General features: G+C 38.3%; 1 long non-coding RNA gene across 1 annotated transcript; it reads left to right on the top strand.

The window, feature by feature from the left end:
- The first annotated feature begins 1449 nt into the window (after positions 1–1449).
- Positions 1450–14708, top strand: LOC129148845 (uncharacterized). The gene is made up of 3 exons (XR_008555829.1): positions 1450–1629; positions 11376–11404; positions 14571–14708. It is a non-coding gene; the product is annotated as an uncharacterized LOC129148845 (long non-coding RNA).
- The last annotated feature ends 614 nt before the right edge of the window (positions 14709–15322 follow it).

Raw genomic sequence — 15322 nt, 5'->3', positions numbered from 1 at the left:
AAGGCCAAAGCACTCCCTGGACCTCGAGGTCTCTGCACACAGAGAATCAACAGAAGCCATCACTTCTGCCACTATCATCCCACTGGATGCTTTGAAGTAAGCGGTAAAGTGTATTCTTTTTTTTTCTTCAACCAAAATATTTAGTGTTTAAAGGTGACAGAGCACAGATTCTAAATGTTTTGCTTATCAGAAAAGCATAGGAAACGTGGCATTTTGACATGTTCATAAAACACATTGCTGGGAAAATCCTGCTTTCAGAGAGGTGCTGGAATAGAACATCTGCCAAACACTGCTCTGCTGGGTACTTGGCAGCTACATGCTAGTTTTTAATTCCATCTTCAAAGTGCCACCCAGGTTTGGCCTCAAGGCTTATAATTACTGTGCTTATACACCAAAGGCACTATGCCACCTGCCCGGGGGGCAAGCCCCCATGAAAATAAGGCAAGCCAAAGCATATAGAACACCTATACTTCACCTTAAAAATTGTAACAACAATCATGATACCCAACATCTTTTCAAAGGCACCAGGGAGCCAGGCACTGTTCTAAGCAGCCTACACATCTTACTTAGTCCTACCTATGGCCTATGAATGACTAAATCATTTTTTCCATTTTTATAAGAGGACATTTTCTCTCTTTCAGCTTCATTTTGTAGACAATGCTCATTTTCACAGAATGGTGGTTAAGAGCTGGGGTTTTGCAGTCACTCAGATCGCTTGGGGTCAAATCAAGAGTCAGCATGACCAGTTATAGGTTACATTATCTCAATCTGAACTTTAGTTTTCTCATCTTTCAAATGGGGACAATAACATGTACTTCATAGAGGTGTTGTGAGAATTAAATAAGATTAAAATACGTATAACACATTAAAATACGTATTTTAACACGTTATACGTATTTTAAAATACGTATAACACAATGTCTGGCATATGATAAACTCACCAACACATGTTAGTAACTATCAATTGTAGTTATTTGAAGTCCATTTTTGGACAATTTAATAGGGAACAAATATATGATGGAAATGTACACTGTCTCCCAGCTTCTGAGAGTTACCTGGTAAAAGGGCTAATTCTTAAAAAAAAACTTTTGGCACATAACCAGTCACTATAATTTCATCAATAGTTTGTAATTAATATTGGTGTTAATGTAGAGGACATGAAAACAGCCAATTAGGTCAGGACCAAAGTCATGTCTCTCTGAGTATGGAATATTTCACTAGTAAGTCAAAGTCTTTGGTTATTGGGTTTGATAGACTTTGCTTCCCTATTCGACTTGGCCAACTCTTTTTTTAAAAAAATATATTTTATTGATTTTTACAGAAAGGAAGGGAAGAGGGATAGAGAGTTAGAAACATCGATGAAAGAGAAACATCGATCAGCTGCCTCCTGCACACCCCCTACTGGAGATGTGCCCACAACCAAGGTACATGCCCTTGACCGGAATCGAACCTGGGACCCTTCAGTCCACAGGCCAACGCTCTATCCACTGAGCCAAACCGGCTAGGGCTCGACTTGGCCAACTCTTAATCTCCAGAGGACAAGGGGCCTTCCCTCAACTTGGCGGCCAGCACCGTGCGGACACTGCACAGCCCAGCAGCAGCAGCGGCAGGGGCTCCAGAGCAGAGCAGGTATGAAATCTTCATCAGGCCTGTGCTCTGGCCACCCTAGCCACCCCTGTGTTTTCTACGACTAGTTCTTTCTTTTGCATCCTTCATGTGAATGCTGGGGTGTCTCATCATATCACAGGCAGACGATAATGCAGAGAGCTTAGGGGATCCTGAGACTTGGATTAATAGTATCTTATAATATTGTCTCTATGTAGTGATCATTAATCTTTCATTTATGTGGATTGTTTAGATAACATTGCCGAATTTATTACCCTCAGTGGCAAGAGAGAAAATACTACTTCCAAAACACCAGAAGCCGCTACTGTTCTGAATTTAGAACTACCACACCAATAAAAAATTGCATGGGAGAATTTGAACAAATTGGCTGCCAGGTGTCAGCTTTCCCTGTCATAGCACATTTACTATTTCTAGATAATACTGACATCAACAGAAGCAGCAGTAATTCATTTAGTTCAAAACAGAATCAGCATATGAGTCTTTAGTCATTTATTAATTTCAATGCTTGGTACAAAATTCAGGAGCCTAACTCCCATGAGAACCACTAGCTTCTTCCAGCATAAATTATATGACAAACCTAGACCAATTGTCTTAAAACCTGTGTCTGTGGTCACAAGGAAAATTGGGTGGGAAAGGATAGGTAAAGTTTACCTATCCTTTCTCTGGGGGGAAAAAACACCCCAAAAGCAAAAGCAATTCAAAGCATGCATCCTATTAAAGGGAGGTAAATAATATTACCTCCCAAGGGATACAAGTCATTTTGTTGGCCTTTGGCAGCTATTTCAGAAAGTGAGCCTATTAGTGTGCTATTCTGAATATATGTCACATGTGTCCTATCTAGGGTCAATGTACTGAATTTAATGAAACATTGAGAATAGAGTGGAAGATGTATTTTGAAATGCAACTCCCTTTGCCCACTCCCCAAGACTGTTGCTATGTGACAAGAAAGAAAGATGAGAGGAAAATGCATTTTTCTTACTGAAGTGTGCTTATCAACATCATCATCATTAGTGGATGTTGCTTAATAGCCCTTCATAACAAGTAAGTTCACCAGTCCTTGATGTATTTAAACATGGGCTTGAGAATGCCCACTGCAAGACGGTTTAGAGACAGCCAAAAGGACGGCTGGAATAACTAGCCTTTAAAATTCTTCCCCAGCTCGACATTCTATTGTTCTGTTCACCAAATTTAATATAAAAGGCAAAGTGCCCTTTGGCAGTTAATAATACAGTTATAAAAGCACAGCTGAGGCAAGCATTTTTTACTCAAAAAAGTAATTAAAAACAATATTTGGCGGCTATTCTCTTGGCTTGTCTAAACTAGATATATAAAGGAGATAAGCAAGTGGTTTGACTCGGGGCTAAAGAATTCAAAGGACAATTTAGGGAAAGTGTTATAAAGAGGAGGCAGTAGAGCAAGGATAGGTTAATTGAGTTTAACCTGAACCTGAGGGTGGTTTGGAGTTACGGGGGTAATGTCCATGGTCCATAAGAATTTAAGATGAAAAAAAAAAAATCTGTCTCTTTTGGTTAGAAAGGCAGAGACTGAATTTTGAATCAATTTATCTTTCCCTTACAAGGCATATTAATGGGCCACGTATTCAGCAAGTCCTGGGTAGTCCCTAGTTTTTGCATTCCATAAAGCCAGATTGGATGGGGATAACACTGGTCTGGGCCTGCGCGCTGAGATGAGAAGCATCACATACATCCTTTGGGTGGCATGCCCATAGGGCTCATCACATTTTTGGCTGAAAATGAGCCTAATTAAAATGGAAAATGCCAAGTAGGAAAAATACAAAGAGGAATACAAAATGGTTCTGATCCCAGCCTTTTAGCAAAAAGTAGAACTATATTATCCTTTATTCCTAGAAAGTTGGTATGTTTCATTTAATGTTTTAAATGTGGTGGATTATTTTAACTTCTTAATGTTAAATCAAGCTTGCATTCAAAAGACAAACCCAACATGCTCAAAATATGTGATATTTTATTTATATACTATGGATTTGGGTTTGCAAAATTGTATAGGATTTCTGCATCTCTATTCAAAAGTAAAATTGGCCTCTAAATATTCTTTCTTATATTGTCCTTTTCATGTTTTGGTATTAAGGTTATGTGTGAGTCTATATAAAACTGGAATTATTTGTTCTTTGACTATTAGGTAGACTTGCCAGTGAAGCTGTCTGAGCCTGATTGTTCTTTGTAGAAAGATTTTAAAAATTACTCTTTTAATTTCATTCTTAGTTACAGAACTATTCAGACTTTATATTTCTTAATGAATCAGTTTTATTTTTTAAATATTTTTAAATTATTATTTTTTAATCCTCATTTTAAAATATGCTCACCTGAGAATATTTTTCCATTGATTTTCAGAGAGCGTGGGAGAAGGAAAGACAGAGAGAAACATGAATGTGAGAGAAACACAATGATTGGTTGCCTCCTGCATGAGCCCCAATCAGGGCCTGGGCAGGGGAGGAGCCTGCAACCAAGGTATGTGCTCTTGACCAGAATCGAACCCGGGACCCTTCGGTCCACAGGCCAATGCTCTATCCACTGAGCTTAACCGGTTAGGGCTGAATCAGTTTTAGTAAGCTCTATTTTTCTGAAAAATTCCTTATTTCTTCTAAATTTAAAAATATATTGATGGAAACGCTCATATTTTCTTTTTATTTATGTCTGCAGCATCTGTAGGGATGTCTCCTTTTCACTCCTGATATTGGTTATAACAAACCTTGACTTGGCCACCTACCCTGCCAACAACTGTGCAGACTGGCTTGACTCATTTGCTACTTGTGCAAACCAGAGGCCCCTGGCTGGATGCCTTTCTCCTGATACATGCCATACCTACACAGCATAGGACCTTCAGCCAGCCCAGTGTGTACCCAACCAACAAACACAGATACTGCTCATCAACAGCGTCTAGGTACTCTGCATTAAGACAGGGCTGAGACAGTTTGTGATCTTTTCTCCCAAACCTCAACCTGGAGAGCCTTTCTGGACTCCATGCTTGCTTGGGTTGCCTGCATGGCAATAGAATTTTCCCACTCAGCAATCAATCCTTGCTTTCTGATAATCTTCATTCATTTTCTTTAACAATTATTTGTGCCTTCTCTGTTTTTACTTTAGCATTCTTGCCAGGAAGTCATCAATTTCATATATCTTTTAACTTAATTTTTATTTATTTTTTGTCTTTTAAAATAATAGGTTTTATTACATCTGAAGTCATAAATATTCATCACATAATTAGTAGGGATTTCATTCAGGGATTATATCCTCTGCTAAAAACAGTTTGCAAAAAAACCATTAAGGGTGTTCAAACACTTCACTATAGGTTTTATACAATGCCTTTTATATGTCCACTAGAGGCCTGGTGCATGAAATTCGTGCATGGGGGGGGTGTCCCTCAGCCCAGCCTGCACCCTCTCCAATCTGGGACCCCTTGAGGAATGTCCGACTGCCCGTTTAGGCTCCATCCCAGTAGGATAGGGCCTAAACAGGCAGTTGGACATCCCGTTTAGGCTCCATCCTGGTAGGATGGGGCCTAAATGGGCAGTCGGACATCCCTATCACAATCCAGGACTGCTGGCTCCCAACTGCTCGCCTGCCTGCCTTCCTGATTGCCCCAACCATTTCTTCCTGCGTGCCTGATCACCCCCTAACCACTCCCCTGCCAGCCTGATTGATGCCTAAATGTTCCCCTGCCAGCCAGATTGCCCCTAACTGCCCTCCCCTACCATCCTGGTCACCTCTAACTGCCCTCCTCTGCCAGCCTTGTCCTCCCCCAACTGCCCTCCCCTGTCAGCCTGATCCCCCCCAACTGCCCTTCCCTGCTGACCCGGTCACCACTAACTGCCCTCCCCTGCCAGCCTTATCGCCCCTGCTGGTCTGGTTCCCCCCCCCCCAACTGCCTCCCCTGAGTGCCTGGTCCCCCCCAACTGCCCTCCCTTGCAGGCCTGGTCCCCCCAACTGCTCTCCCTTGCAGGCCTGGGTCCCCCCCAACTGCCCTTCCCTGCAGGCCCGGTCGCTCCCAACTTCTCTCCTTTGCCGGCCTGGTCACTCCTAACTGCCCTCCCATGCAGGCTTGATTGCCCCCAACTGCCCTCCCTTGCAGACCTGGTCCCTCCCAACTGCCCTCGCCTGTTGGCCATCTTGAGGCGGCCATCTTGTGTCCACATGGGGGCAGCCATCTTTGACCACATGGGGCAGCCATCTTGTGTGTTGGAGTGATCGTCAATTTACATATTACTCTTTTATTAGATAGGATTATATCAAGCACAGGAACAGGGGGCAAAAACAATATATATTTTTTATTATATCACAAAAGCATTATTAAAAAATAGGCCTTTTTTAAAATGGTAAAGGATTAAAGTCACTAGAAAGATATAACAATTTTAAATTTGTGTATACCAATAAAAAAACATCAAAATACATAGAGTAAAATTGATACCCACGAGAGAAAGAGAAATATACCAATCTACAATCATATGAAAGATATTAGCATATTTCTCATTAAATACCAGAACAAGCAGACCAAAAAACAAGTAAGATTTGAACAACCCAATTTATAAGCTTGATATAATGGACGTATAAAACTATGTCACTAATTCTTCATTTCTAACTCAGTTGTTGTTCATTTTAATTGTTTTTATTTCAATTACTAGAGGCCCTTTGTACGGATTCGTGCACCAGTGGGGTCCCTCAGCCTGGCTTGCATCCTTTTGCAATCTGGGACCCCTCGGGGGAAGTCGGACTACAGGGATCGGGCCAAAACCGGCAGTCCAACATCCCCCAAGGGATGTAGCAGTGCGCAAAGTGGCAGGAGGCCAGGGAGGAGCCCGGACCAGGCGCCACTCTGGCTCAGCCTGGCCCCGCTGCACCTGTCACAGCTGCTGCTCAGTAGCGCTGCCACAGAGGTGGGAGAGGCTTATGCCACCACAGCTGCACTTGCCAGCCGTGAGCCCGGCGTCTGGCGCCCGTTGGTCAGCTGAGTGGCACTCCCACTGTGGGAGTGCGCTGACCACCAGGGGGCAGCTCCTGTATTGAGCGCCTGGTCCCTGGTGGTCAGTGGGCGTCATAGCGACCGGTCAACTGGTAGTTCAGTTGCTTAGGCTTTTATATATATATAGGTATAGATAACAAGTCTCATTCTTAGATATTGATTTGGTTGTTTTTCACATCTACTTTATTTTATTTTTTTAGCTTAGATTTTCTTTCTGAACACAGTAAACATAATTACTTTATATTCTGAGTCTGATAATTCCAATAAATAAAATCTTCATGCATTTGCTTTTTATGTTAATTCTTGCTTATGGTATTTACTGTCCTTATATACTTAGTAATGATAGATACTGAGTCATCCATAATCCCTGGAAAATTATGTGTTGATATTCTTTTAGAACTACTTTACTCATCTCCAAAACAATTTGCCTTAGAATACTCTGAGGGTAGTATATGGGGTGATATACTTCCAGTTCAACCTTACACAGAGGGTAGAATCCTCTAACAGTCTAGCTTTTGAATAAAGGGCATATCTTATTAGATTCCCACTTGCACAGTCCTTGGAATTTGTCTTCTGTTCTCAGGGCCCACACAGTCATATAATCCAAAGTTCAATTTTACCAGGTTTAGACAATAATCTTAAGGTAAAAGTGGTGTGCTGCTCCAGATTTCCTCATTCATTTAGATTTTACACTCACAAATCTTTACTATTTTGCTGGAAATTCAGTGTCTTAAAATATAACTTAAAAATATAGTTATTTCAATTTTTAAAATTATTTTCAGATAGAAGCTATGTCTTGATATCTAATTATGTTACTTGATATGGAAATCAATATTTTTCTTTAAGTTATGACCGTGTGAATTATGATGATGTAAACTATATATTCACAAGTGGGAAATGACTGCTTTTCTTTTCTAGACCAATTTTTAGTTTTTCCTGGGATTAAGAGTGTTTTTCTTTTTGTATTTTCATTTGTTTAGCTTTCTATATATCATGAATCTAGCCTTAAATTCTTAGCCAATTATCTAATCTTCTCTCAATAATTTAAGGTGCATAAATATCCCATCGAATTTAGTATGAAAATTTTCTCCTGGGACTTTTTTGACCTTCTTAGTCTAAACTGGTTCCAATAACCATTATGCTTAACTTCTAACTTGTTTCACTCTTTGTTTCATGGTTCCAAGTTTTTCTCTTTCTAGGACCTAGTTCATAGGTCGAAGTTCAACTACTGAGCCACAGTGTTCCTCTTTTAAATGCTTAGGGCAGTGGTCGGCAAACTCATTAGTCAACAGAGCGGCAAACCGCGGCTCGAGAGCCGCATGTGGCTCGCGAGCTGCAGTTTGCCGACCACTGTTCTAGGTTAACTCTTTTTTTTTTTTTTTTTTTTTTGAAGATCCACTAGATCTAAGAAATTAGGCATGGAGCCTTAACTGGTTTGGCTCAATGGATAGAGACTCGGCCCATGGACTGAAGGTCCTGGGTTCAATTCCAGTCAAGGGCTCGTACCCTGATGTTTCTCTCTCTCTCTCTGTCTCTTCCCCTTCTTTCCACTCTCTTTAAAAATCAATGGAAAAATTTCCTTAGGTGAGGATTAACAAACAAATGAACAAACCAAGAAAACCTGAGTAAAAAAAAGTAAAAAAATTAGGCATGGAAATAAATTTTCTGAGTCTTTGCATGCATGAAAATACACTTCATTAATAATTTGGTAAGAAATTCTAGTTGGAAACAATTTTTCTTCAGAATTTTGAAGATATTGTTCATTTAAATATCTGTCATTGTAAGAAATCAAAAGCCACTTTGATTCTAAACCATCATTTGGAAGGGAAATATCTTTGACCATTTGTTGATGATTTATTCCTCTCCGTTTTCTTTGTTTGCTCTTTCTAGAATGCCTATTATTTAAATGGGAGACTTCCTGTACCGGCCCTCTAATTTTCTTATCTCTTTTCTCCTACCATATATTTCTTTGTTTCTTTGCTCCTTTCTGGAGAGTTCTAGTCTAGTCTCGGCCATATCACCAACTAATTCTGTGAACTGAGAATTATTATTTAACTCTCCATTCTCTCATTTATACTATTTAGAGGGTGAAACCAGATAACATTTAACAGACTCTCTGGAGTGTAATCTTGTAATTCAAGGCAAAAAAATTTATCAAAGAACTCTAAATATTAAGTCAGATAAATCAATGAAAACACTATAAATACCAAGAGAGAAGTCTGACATGGTAATTTTAAAAATATTTATCTAAAACTGACAGATATGCATCCATAAAATGAGAACTAAATAAATACACAAAGTAATAGGTTAAATTCTGCTTCAATTAGAAGCAAAAATGTTTTGCTTGTAGATAGCAAACTTAAATGAATCATCTGGAAAACATATGAAATCTTTCCAAACAACCATAAAAGTTTAACCGATTTAAACAGTCATTTACTAATGCCCCTTCATTCATGTTCCCCCATGAACTTGCAGTAGCCTTAGAAGAAATAACAAGAAAGCAAAATAAGCCTTTCTGAGCCCTTTGTGATTGTAATGGTGAGTGACAGATTCTCTAGAATGAACAATGGACAATGAAATAGTCTGGCCAAAGTAAACCTTTATCTCAGCCAAGTAATCATTTTTATTCTATGAAAAAAAACAAAAACCTACAATCATGCCAAGTTGTAGCACTGCCACTGAAATTGGAATGGTTTCAACATCCAATAAAAACAGTGACACTTAATGAATCGCTTCAGTTAAATCATGTGGGAGAGAAAACAGATGAACAATTTTATTGTGTTATATGTGGTTCAAAAGATACGATCAACACAGGTAATCATTGGCACCCTTCATGCCAGGATTGCCACCTGAGATAAGCACACCTGGATTCCCAGGAACTAAAATAAAGTGATTAATGCTACAGGAAAATGGGCCAAAATAATATATTTAAAAGGAGCAGCACCAAGTGGCGTGAAACACCAATGAGAGACAAAATCAGAAAGTAAGATGAAACCAGTTTGTACTATTTGTGACATCATTTTACAAGAATTCAGACCATCACAGACCAGTGTATTGACTTATATGAGATACTAATCTACATAAGAAACCTAAAATATTTAATATCTCAAAGAGTACTGGAAAATCCAGTGATTTTATACATGCTTGCTTAGGAGTTTAAGAAAAAGAAATATACCCTATTGTTTTCTTCTTACATCATCCTTTAGTTTTTCCTTCTGTCTGCAGTGAATGCATGATGGAGAGCTGATAGCCAATGTATCACAAATAGAATTTGACATCTGAAGGGCAGAATTTAAAGCTCAGACTAAGAAAAGCCAAATAAAGAGAACTAAAGTTAAAATATATCCGATACAGAAGCATTTTCATTCTGATCAATAAATAACATACATCTGACTCCTTATGCTCACTGTCTCAGATTATGTCAAAATTATTTGTTATCTTTGGTTTTGTTAGCTGTTCATGCTTACATTTTAGTATGTGGGTTTAATGATCTGAGAACCCACAACACCTCAAATAATCAATGAGTACAAAACTTAGAGGGGCTGGGGGAGTGAGGAGGTGATTTACAATATCCTACCCATTCTCTTGTTCAGAAGATCTCTAACATGACTTCTCAGGTTAAATCTAAACAATTTTTTTTCTCTATTGCAGTGTTTCCTATTTCCTTAGGTTAAGAAAAATTTTGTTTTAATAGATGCTGCTGATCTGTAAGTTACTAAATATGTTAGGTATATTAAGGACATTATCGTGTTATATACTTAATTATGCTCATAATTTGAAAGAAGATTTACCACATAAAAGCTGCTGTTGAGTAATAAAGATTTTTCTGTGTTAATACACATTCCCTGCAGGATCGCTTCCCTCTACATGCTGAGTTGGGACTTCTTTTTTAAACATCAAAGCCATTACAATAAGCCATTCTAGAAGATGTCTTTGCTGGTGATCTTAACAATGTTTGGGCAGCCTTAGATCCTCTTTACTCCTTGAGTTAGTTCTGTAAATTACTATCTGGTACCAGAGCTATTATCAACTCAGATGTCAAGAATCCTAAACAGCCTAAGACAAACTAGAAAAAAAAAAAAAAGAAGAAGAAGAAGTTCCAAGGTTTACACGAGTAAAGGGATCCAGTGCTTCTCAGTCTTTTCCACCAAAATACCCCAAATACAGAGACAAGTCAAAGAATCTGGGGGACAGGCTGAACTACCTCCAAGCCAGAGCCAGAGATTTCTTTGAAGTCTCATGTTTTATCTTGAAAATTCATATGGATTTTCTCCACATATATTAGCATATGCTTTAATACAATTTAAAATTTTTACTAAGTTATGCAACTTTTCCTCCAAATAATCCATTAAATTTGTGCTTGAGAAATGCATCATATTTCTTTTGGGGCTTTTAGTAAACCACACCCCCCTCCCCCCAATCCTCCAACCACTTCCATGTGCTCCCCCAATGTTCACATAACTCAGCATGAGGCACGGGGACATTTAATTACATTTAATTTTACATTACATAGGTAAAATACTTTCTAATGAACTCTTCTCTAATGCATCCCCACGTAGGCATGTTTCCTTATTTCTTCAACCTGCCAGTTCCTTCCAGTTCTCCAAGACCAGCTTGGGTTTTATTTTTTCTAAGTGTCTTCTCTGGTCTTCCTTTCTCATCTGCCAATACCTTGTTTGCCTAACATATTTTTCTCTTGATAAGATACAACACTGTACTGGTTTACTTTATATATTTTTGTCTTTTTTTTCCAGCTTTGCTGAGATGCTGACATATAACATATGTAAGTCTAAGTTGTACAAGGTGATGATTTAATATACGTACGAATTGCAAAATGGATACATTTAAGACTGATTCTCTTAAAAACTTTCAAGTATATAATACAGTAGAGCTAATTATAATCACCAAGTCACCATGCTGTATATCAGATCCCCAGAACTTATTCATCTTATAGCTGAAGTTTATACCCTTTGACCGACATCCCCACATTTTCCTGACCCTCCAGTTCCTGGCAACCGTCATTCTACTCCACTTCTTTGAGTTCAGCTTTTTTAGATTCCACATAGAAGTAAGAACATACAGTATCTGTCTTTCTCTGACTGACTTATTTCACTTAGTAAAATGCCCGCAAGGTCCATCCATGTTATTGAAAATGGCAAGATTTCTTTTCTCATGGCTGAATAAATTTCCATTGTTCAATCTATAAAACATCTTCTCTACCCATTCATCCATTGGTAGAAACTTTGGTTATTTCCATGTTTTGACTATTGTGAATAATGCTGCAATGAACATGGGAATGTAGAAACCTCTTTGAGATAGTAATTTCTTTCAAATATATACTCAGAAGTGGGATTCCTGGATCATATGGTACTTCTATTTTTAATTTTTGAGGAACCTCCATATTGTTTTCCATAGCAGTTGCACCAATTTACCCTCCCAACAAGAGTGCACAAAGGTTTCCTTTTCTCCACATCCATGCCAATACTTACCTCTTGTCTTTTTGATGGCATGCATTCTAACAGGTGTGCAGTGATATCTCATTGTGGGTTTGATTCGCATTTTCCTAATGATTAGTGATGTTGAACATCTTTTCATGTACCTGTTGATCATTTGTATTGTTCTTTGGAAAAGTGTCTACCCAAGTCATCTGTCCATTTTTAATTGAATTGTTTGTTTTTGTGGGGGTTTTTTTGCTATTGAGTTTATGAGTTTCTTTTGGATATTAACCCCTAATCAGATACAAGTTTACAAATATTTTCTGCCATTCCATCAGCTGTCTTTTCATTTTGCTATTTCTTTTGCTGTGCAGACGATTTTTAGTTTGATGTAGTTCACTTATTTATTTTTGCTTTTATTGCTTGTGCTTTTGGTGTCATATCCAAAAATTTGTGGTTAAGAGCAATGTCAAAGATCCTTTTACTATTTTTTTTCTAGTAGTTTTACATTTTGGGTCTTACATTTAAGTCTCTAATCAATTTCAACTTAATTTTTGTGAGTGGTGTAAGATAAGGATCTAATTTGTTTTCTTTACATGTGAATATCCAGTTTTCCCAGCAGCATTTATCAAAGAGACTATTCTTTCTCCACTGAGTATTCTTGACTCCTTTGTCAAATATTAGTTGACTGTATATGTGTAGGTTTATTTCTGGGCTCTTGATTCTGTTCCATGTTTGTTTTTATGCCAATACCATACTCTTTTGATTACTATAGCTTTATAATATAGGTTGAAATCAGGAAATGTAAGGTTCCAGCTTTGTTCTTAGAATTTCTTTGGCTATTTGGAGTCTTTTGTGGTACCATCTGACTTTTATGATTGGTTTTTATATTTCTGTGAAAAATGCCATTTGAATTTTGATGGGGATTGCATTGAAATCTGTAGATGGTTTTGGGTCTTTTGTCTTGATTCATATTCATAGTAATTTCATGAAGTTCTTAAGGGTAATTCCCTATGTGTATCACTTATCTACTGCTACATAACAAGAGATCACAAAATTTAGTACCTTAAAACAGAGATTGTTTCTTGTGATTCTGGGTTCAATAGTTTTGGCTGGGCTCTCCTGGGAAATTCTCTGTTGTATCTCATCTAGAATCACCAATGTGACCTGCAGTCCCCTGGTAGCACAAGCAGGGTTGAAGGGACTAAGATGTGCACACTCATGTGTCTTGGGCCTGGATGCTGGCTGTTGGCTAGGCCTCTCTATGTGGTCTCTTTTGTCATTTGTTAGTCTAGCCCAGACTTTCTTTCATTGTTCCAAGAATGTTCCAAGAGGTAAAGCAAAAAACTATAAGGCATTTTGAAGCCTAGACTCCAAAACTTGCACAATTCTACTTTCACCAGATTCTGTTGGTCAAGATAAATCACAAGGCCTCCCTAGATTCAAGGGGAAAAAACTCCACCTCTTGATAGGAAGAGCTGAAAAATATTGTTGTCATAATTTTAAGTCAAGTACACTATGGCTTTTCCTTGTTTTGTCAATTTAGCAGCAAGCATCACAGTGAAGGCATCCACTGGATATTAGCTGAAAGAAAATCAATGTTCTGGCACTTTTATTACATCCAGCTTGAGACTATAAATTCAGGATAAGAATAAACTTGAAGGGAAAAATTAATTTTGATCAGATTAACCTACAACTCATTACTTGGACTCATTTTCTTTTAAAAAATTGCCCAGATCCAAACACACATGGTCTTATTTCAAAGGAAAAGCTGTACCTCAAAGAAAGATGCCTATGCTTTGATGGTTGACAATAAATCAACAAATAGTTACAATAGAGACTAGGGTACCGAAAAGTGTTGCTCGTTAATACATTCATTTATTGATCAAGTATTCTTCCAGTGCTTGCCATGTGTCAGGCTCCGTGCTATTTTTCCAGGATGTATAATCTAGTAGAGTGGACAGACATACTAATGGGTAACTGTAACACAGGATAGTTCATAATTACAATGATAGTTATACTCATAAAATTCGTTTTTAAAAATTTACAATTTGGTTGTGTGAGAAGACACACAACTCGCTTAGTTGCTAAACATATTATGTGTACATATCAATTTTATGTAGCATTATTAAAGCCTTTTGAGGATTTCAAGGTTACATATACAAAGAAAAGAAAGAAGGCAAGATTTATAGTACAGTACCATGTGGTGGACATCTGTTCTTTTTGTCTGTCTAGCAACCATTTGCTCTTCGTGTGGTGACAGCACCTTGATTCTCTGTCCCCCTTCTTCAAGTCTCAGTCTATATGATAGGGACAGAGACAACTCTACCCCAGTCTTACAGGTGAAATGTGTTATCCAGGCCTGGCCAATCACACCACGGCATTTTTCTGGCCAAAGGGACTTTTTAGGGGATAGTTATATGACCCAAGAAGACAAAGGGAGAACGATTTCCAGGACTTTTGTGGAACTACCGTGAAGAGAAAATCACTCTTTTTTTTGCCTTTACTCAACAGAATGGGTATGAACCTGCGGCTACTGGAGGCCACAACAAGGAGCCTGAGAATAAAGCCACTTCTGAAGGAAGGGCTGAGACATGGAGGGAAGAAGATTGATGGCATTCGAGCCTCTGGATCCATCTATGCTAGATCCAACTGCCTAGACTTCAATATATTTACATTCTCTCTCTCTTTTTCCTTCTCCCTTCCTTCAAACTATTAGTGTTGCCCCCTTTCACCAAAAAAACTGTAACAGTAGAGATGGAATAAAACTCAAGAAGTAGGTTTAGGAGTATGTATCAATAAGACCAGTATTATTGAAACTAAGGGTCCCTGTGGGGAAATAATGGGGAACAAAATAAAGTAGGATGAGGCTACTAGATGGTAAGGTGTCTTGACATCCAAAAGAGTTCAGAGGTGATATAGTGGAGTCTATTAAGTAGACAGAAGAGAATCAATTAATTTTACCATGAATACATATTAGAAGTCATAGCAGCATCAACTGAAATCAGTCAGAAAAAAGTTAGGAGGAAACGTAGTAATTTGGAGGATGAGGAGGAAGACCCAGATATGGACAATGGAAGTGCAAATGTGAGAAGCATAAACAGGTAAATAATGGGGATAGAGACTGCTCAAGGACAGGAAAGAAAAAGGTTAATAAAAAGAGATACAGGGAGACTAAGTTAATTAAAGAACTGACCAAGTCTACCCAAACTAAATCTAAACAACAGTCAATCTGTAGAAAATTGCTTGATGGCATTCTCAGTACG

Source organism: Eptesicus fuscus, chromosome 4 (genome assembly GCF_027574615.1).
Source record: "Eptesicus fuscus isolate TK198812 chromosome 4, DD_ASM_mEF_20220401, whole genome shotgun sequence".
In the NCBI taxonomy this organism is placed as follows: domain Eukaryota; kingdom Metazoa; phylum Chordata; class Mammalia; order Chiroptera; family Vespertilionidae; genus Eptesicus; species Eptesicus fuscus.
Note: the sequence above shows the minus strand (reverse complement) of the source record. Positions and strands in the feature narration are given on the sequence as shown.